The following is a 7,212-nucleotide window of genomic DNA, read 5'->3' as shown; positions in this document are numbered from 1 at the left end:
CGAAGGAAGGGAAGGGAAGAAGGAAAGAAAGGGGAGAGAGAGAGAGAGAGAGAGAGAGAGAGAGAGAGAGAGAGAGAGAGAGAGAGAGAGAGAGAGAGAGAACTGAGCAAGCTAAGGAGATTAAGCCGGTAAGCGGCACTGCTCCATACCTCTGCTCCAGTCCCTGCTCTGATTTCCCTTCATGATGGACTTGAAGTTGTGAGGTGAAATAAGCCCTTTCCTCCCTAACTTGCCTTTGGTCACGGTCTTTATGAAAGCAGTAGAAAGCAAAGGAGAGGAACATAAATAAAGTAAATAAAGCAGGGGATTATGCTTCTTCATAGCTGGGCCTGTCTAAAGCAGGCATACTGCAGTTCTATGTGGATGGAGGTTGTGGGTTGCAAACAGATTCTGAGAGGGGTGTGTGCAGAGTCCCCCCTTGCTAAGCTATTCCCATGTTAGCCTCCCTCAGCAGGTAGCAGCTGCAACTCCTGCCTCCTGGAGTGCTTGGGACCAGCAGCACCCAGCATCATGCACCAGTTCGGGGCACCTCCCCACATGGGTGGCTTCATCTGACTGGCCTCAGGCTGCTTTCAGGTACGATTGCTGTTTTTATGGTACACAGCTGAGCAAGACTGTTACTGACAATTCACCCCAGCACCTTCTTGAACTTTGAGAGCTAGCCAGCCGGAAGGAAGCTGCCGATTCAGTTCTCCAGCTTGATTCTTCTGTGTCCTGCAACCAAAGTGTTCGCCATAACCACCGGTAAAGTGCCAAGCTCTGACAGAAAATCCCCACACCCACGATTCCATAAGCAATGCACCGAGTCATCATAAAACGCTGTGAGGAGTGAGGGCCTCAGCAGGCAAAAGCCTTGAGTGCCTGGACCTGAGTTCCACCCTCAGAATCCACAGTAGTGGAGACCTGACTCCCCGGTGTTTCCTCTTTCTTTCAGACACCTGCTGTGACGCACACACCTGCACACATATTATACACGTAAGGGTAAGAAAGTAAGTAATTTAAGAAACTGTAGCTGGCTGTGGTAGCACACGCCTTCAATCTCAGCACTCAGGAAGCAGAGGCAGGCTGATTTCTGAGTTCGAGGCCAGCCTGGTCTACAGAGTTCCAGGACAGCCCAGCGCTACTCAGAGAAACCCTGTCTCAAAAAAAAAAAAAAAAAATGTTGTTGGATGTTTTTGCTCTTTGGGGGAGACTGCCACCCAGCTCCCAAATGAATCACACACAGAGGCTTATTCTTAAATAAATGTTCAGCCTTAGCTTGGCTTGTTGCTTGCCAACTTTCCTTAAATTATCCCATCTACCTTTTGCCCCTGGACTTTTCTGGTTCTCTTATTTCTATAAATCTTAACTCTTAACTCCATGACTTGCTTTGTAGCTGGGTGGCTGGTGTACTCCTCCTCCTCTGGCTAGTTTTTCTTTTTCTCCTTCTATGTATTTTCTCTGCCCGCCAGCCCTGCCTATCCTTTCTCCTGCCTTGCTGTTGGCCATTCAGTTCTTTATTAGACAGACCATCAGGTGTTTTAGACAGGCACAGTAACACAACTTCACAGAGTTAAACAAATGCAACATAAACAGAAGTAATACACCTTAAAATAGTCTACAACACAAAAAAATTTGTAAAAAGACATGAAAGTAGAAAGGGCCCTAGTTAGAAAGGAAGATGATAAGTGTGAGTGGAGGGCCAGGAGATGGCGAAGGGGTGAATGTGATCGAAATATGTTGGATACATGTGTGAAAATGTCATAATAAAACCATTGCTATATAATTATATATAACTAATATAGGCCACTAATTATTAAGGGGTCCCTGGTTCAAACCCAGATGCCTCCTTTGAGTGAAATGAATCCTTCTGGAGCCATTTTAGCCCCTGGAGGTAACTCAGCAGGACTGGGAAAGCTCAGAGTCCCTTTTGCACAGTTCAGTGCTCCACCTTTATACTGATTTGACTTTGATGGCCCTGTGGTAGTTTTAAAGTATGTTCACAGATCTTTGATAGTTCTCCCTGAAGGCTGTGAAGCTCAATTAACCTCCCTTTGAATGCGAGCTGACTTGGTAACACCATCCTAATGAACAGCATGTAACAGAAGTACCACTTCTGAGCCTGGTCACAGAACACACTGACTCTGCTCTCGCTTGGATCTCTGGGGCAAGTCAGGCGCATGTCATGAGGACACATCGAGCTGCTCTGTGAAAAGCCCCGTGAAGCATGAAGGGAGACCTCCTGCCAGTACCAGCCAGGCACTAAGTCCTTTCCAACAACCATGGCAGTGGGCTGGCTTGGAGGGGCCCCTCCTGGGACAGCTGGCTGACTGCTTATGGCAACCTCCTGAAGAATCAGAAGCACTAAGGTAAGTAAGTCCTTTCCTCACTCCCAGCCAAGGGAACCCTCAGATGTCCAAAAGGTAACTGATGCTCAAAGGGACTGCTTTGCCAGACTATACCTCCCAAAAAGCTAAAACAAGGCCGGGCAGTGGTGGCGCACACCTTTAATCCCAGCACTCGGGAGGCAGAGCCAGGTGGATCTCTGTGACTTCGAGGCCAGCCTGGGCTACCAAGTGAGTTCCAGGAAAGGCGCAAAGCTACACAGAGAAACCCTGTCTCGAAAAACCAAAAAAAAAAAGCTAAAACAAAGCTTGAGATTCCAAGTGCCTCAAGAGGATGTAGAATTTGAAGGAGACATGTGTGGGAGGGCTCATCTTGGTCTCTACCTGAGTTACAGGAAAGAGACCTTGTCTTAGCTACTTTTCTCAATGCTTTGTCAAAATACCTGATGGAATCAAGTCAAGGAGAGAAAGGTTTATTAGCTGACAGCTGAAGAAGTGACAGTCTACCAAGGTGGGGAAATCGTGGTGGCAGAAGCTGTGAGACAGCAGGAAACACTGGGGCTCAGCGCTTTTTCGTTGTTGTTATATGTATGTGTGTGGTATTGTGAGTGTGTGCATTCATATTTAAATATGTGTAGACACAAATGGATGTGTGGAGGCCTGGAGTAGATGCCGGGCATCTTCCTCTACTGCTCTTCACCTTATGTACTGAGGAGAGGATTCTCACTAGAACCTGGAGCTCGATGATTCGGCTAGTCTGGCTGGCCAGCTTGCTCCACGATCCTGTCTTCATCTGCTATGCCTGCTTTGGTAATTACTGGTTGCTGTGGATCCGAACCCTGGTCCTCATGCTCACACAGCGTGTGTCTTACTGTACCATCTCTCCAGCCTCCACTTTCTCCTTTTCATTCAGTCTGGGATCCCAGCCCATGACATGCTACCACCCACATTAAAGTAGGGGCTTCCTACCATCAACCTAATCCAGGAGCTCCCTCAGAACTCCTGAGGTTCATGTCCTAGGTGATTCTAGAGCCTGTCAAGCTGACAGCATTCACCATCCCAGATCCCAGCAAAGATGGCAATGAGTCCTCTAGTTTTTGCTTAGAAAGCAGCCCCTTCCCTTGGGGTTTGTCTTCTGCTTGGACTCCAAGCCAGAATAGAGTGTCATTTCATGTGGAACCTGCCGTGACCTTCCAAACTCGTGGCAGGAAGTGATGGTTTGTTGTTGTTGTTGTTGTTTGTGTTTTGGGGCGGGGTCTTTCTGTGTTGCCCTAGCTGTCTTGAAATCCATATGTAGGACAGACTGGCCAGCTCACAGAGACCCACCTGCCTCTGCCAGGACTATGATTGGTCAATAAATAAAACACTGATTGGCCCATGGCCAGGAAGGAACTATAGGCAGGACTAACAGAGAGGAGAATGGAGAGAACAGAAGGGTAGAGAGAGACACTGCCAGCTGCCGCCATGACAAACAACAGGTAAAGATGCCGGTAAGCCACGAGCCATGTGGCAAGGTATAGATTTATAAAAATGAATAAATTTAAGATATAAAAACAGTTACCAAGAAACCTGGCACGGCCATACAGTTTGTAAACACTATAAGTCTCTGTGTTCACTTGGTTGGGTCTGAGCGGCTGTGGGACTGGCGAGTGACAGAGATTTGTCCTGACTGTGGGCCAGGCAGGAAAACTCTAGCTACAGGTGATGGTGGTTTTGGAAAGTGTTGTAGAATATTATTTTAACATGTTACTTTTATTTATGCTCTGGAATGTTTGTTTAATGATGCAAAGATGTGTTTGATTAAATAAAATTCACCTGCAGTCAGGAGGCCGAGTCAGCAAGTAGCTGACAGGAAGTGGAAGGGAGGAGCCAGGTGGAGAAGGGTTTTTAAGGATGGGCAAAGAGAAGCACTAACCCCTAACCCTAACCCTGAGGGCTCGAGCAAGAAGAGGAGGTGAGCTACTTGCTATTCAGCCTCTCTGGAGAGCAGAATTCCACCTTAACCTTTGAATCTTGAGTTCTTTAGCAGGACAGAGATTTAGTTAAGTTCCCTTGGTAGCTTTGAAAGAGTCAGTGCCTTAGGGAACAGAATTCCCTCAGGCTGCGGCTCTTGCGGGCCTAACTGATACTGTAGTTGCTGATTCAGACAGCTATGGCTTAAAAGGCAGCAACAATCTTAAAAACCAGGCAAGAGAAAGTGGCACAAGGAAGAACATTTACAGTAAAAAGGACTAGTTAGAACAAGCCCCTGTACAGGTGAGATTAGAAGCCTAGAGAAGGGCTAATGACAAGCTCTTCTCAAAGGGGAGGGGCGTGGCTCAAGGGTAGAGCAATTGATTGGGATCAAAGGGCCCCTGGTTCCAGTCCATGTTCCTTTTTGGTTTTTTGAGACAAAGTTTCTCTGTGTAGCTTTGGAGTCTGTCCTGGAACTCACTCTACAGACCAGGCTGGCCTCGAACTCAGATCTGCCTGCTTCTGTCTCCTGAGTAAAGGCATGCATCACCACTGCCCAGCCCCATATTCCTTCTTTAGAAGGGTTTGTAGTTTGTCTGTTTCCCTCCTGGAGCTGGACTCACAATTAAGTCCTGTGCAGAAGAGGGTTGACGAGAGCCTGTGGACCAAACCCTGTGAACATTCCCTGTGCTTCAGGTTAGTGGCCGTGGAGACTAACACCGCTTCCTTTCCATAGTTCGCACAGGGCCGGTTTGTCCTTGGCTCCTTGTGTTACGTTGGCTGGCTTGCCTCTGCCTGTGCGATAAGTTAACTACTATTGCTTCATAATTGGAACTGGCGGATCTAGCTACCCCATCTCATACCTGTTCCAATGTCTTACAAACTTTCCTACCTGTCACGTAAACTTTAGACTTAAGGAGAGAACTGTTTTCCAGAACTTAATCTCTGATCTTCACACATGGCAAGTGTGCACCAATAAATAAACACACACACACACACACACACACACACACACACACACACACACACACGCACACACTGTTTTATATATATATACACATTATATTTTTTTTAATGAACTGTGGGAGCCCAGCTGGGAGACTGGTTTCCACATTTTACAACAGGGAACTCTTGAAGAGAGAGGGATAAGAGATATTAGATAGAAGGATAAAGGGAAGAAAAACAGAAACACAGGAGAGCCTAGGGAAGGCCTGGATCATTATCCACGGTCCCTCCTGTCTCTTCTAAAGGGCTATTTATAGGAATGCCAAGGGTGGAGCAAAAGACCTCCCCTAGCTCAGCCAAGTATAGACCCTTCCAATCACCTAGTAACTATGCACATGGTCAAGCAATCCTCTAATGCAGCTCTGCTGGGTGAATGAAGCTCAGATCTCACTAGGAAACCTTTGTGGGCCTCCACAATGAACTTTAGAATTGTTCTAGCCTGTCAGTAATTTGGTTGGAATTCAATGAATCTCTTAAGTTAATTCTATGAGAATTGAAGCATTTTACAAATGGAATATGGAGTACTTTTAACTATCTAGTGTACAATCTCCCTCAAGTTTTTATACTTTCCCAGGTGGAGGAAATTCTGCCAGTATTTTGATTGAGTTACTTCTAATGCTTCATATTTTATGCTATAACAAATATTATTTGTATACAGTTTATATTTTCTATTGTGCCTGAAATGTAGAAATACAATTGAGATTTTTTTCAATTGTTATTATTGTGGAGAAATTCACAGAACATATAATTTACCATCTCAACCAAATTTAAATTCACAGTTCAGTGGATTTTTTAAAGATTTATTTATTTATTATGTGTACAACATTCTGTCTGCATGTATGCCTGCATACCAGAAGAGGGCACCAGATCTCATTACAGATGGTTGTGAGCCACCATGTGGGTCCTGGGAACTGAACTCAGGACCTCTAGAAGAACAGCCAGTGAGTGTTCTTAACCTCTGAGTCATCTCTCCAGCCTCTCAGTGGCATTTAAAAAACAAACAAACAAACAAAAAAAACAAAAAACAAAAAAACACCACAGCTCATGATATTGGAGCCTGGGAGAAGTAGTTAAGAGTACTCTTGCAAATGACCCAGGTTCAGTTTCCCACATACATGTTGGCTCACAAACACTAATAACTCTAGTTCCAGGGACTCCCAAATACTTTTCTGGCCTCTGTGGACACCAGGCACCCACTTGGTGCACATACATGCATATAAACATTCATACATATAAAATAAAAATACATTTTTAAAAATAAAAATCTACAATGTGAGCTGGAGTACACTCATAAGTAAAAATAAAAACCTTTTGAAAATCAAATGTTTGAGGAGTTAGTGAAAACAAGCTATTGATCAAGAGCTTGGAACAGGGATGCCTTTAATCCCAACACCTGGGGAAGGAGCTGTCTCTGTGTGACGAGACCAGAACAGATCTGAACACTCTGTCTGAGGCCAACCCAGGACCCAGCTGCTGATCCTGTGAAACCCAACAACTTGGAGGTGTTGGTGAGACTACCCTGCTCAGCTGAAATCCATCCAGGAAAGAATTCAGAATCCTACAGTTTGCAGTCTGAGAAAACAAGATCAGCTGAGGAGCAAAACGTGATCTGAGAACACAAAAGAAGGCGCCACCCAACCACCTAACCAGATCACCAGAATTGTAAGTATACACTTCACTGACTGAGAACAGGTAAGCTCTCATCTCCAGACCAACAGGTCAGGTCTCTAGCCCCTAGGCCCTACCCATCGGAGCTACCTTTCCCTGCTCCCCCCTCAGCACCCCCCCCAAAAAAAACCCAAAAAACAAACAACAAAAAAATAACCCCTATGAACCTAACAAGCACTAAAAACCATAAGCACACCCTACACCAACTGAGAACAACTGCTCCCAGAGACAGAACCCACTAACACTGATTTGACTAAGCTGC

Source organism: Peromyscus maniculatus, chromosome 3, assembly GCF_049852395.1.
Source record: "Peromyscus maniculatus bairdii isolate BWxNUB_F1_BW_parent chromosome 3, HU_Pman_BW_mat_3.1, whole genome shotgun sequence".
In the NCBI taxonomy this organism is placed as follows: Eukaryota; Metazoa; Chordata; class Mammalia; order Rodentia; family Cricetidae; genus Peromyscus; species Peromyscus maniculatus.
The sequence above is the reverse complement of the archived record's forward strand: the minus strand, read 5'-3'. Positions refer to the sequence as shown.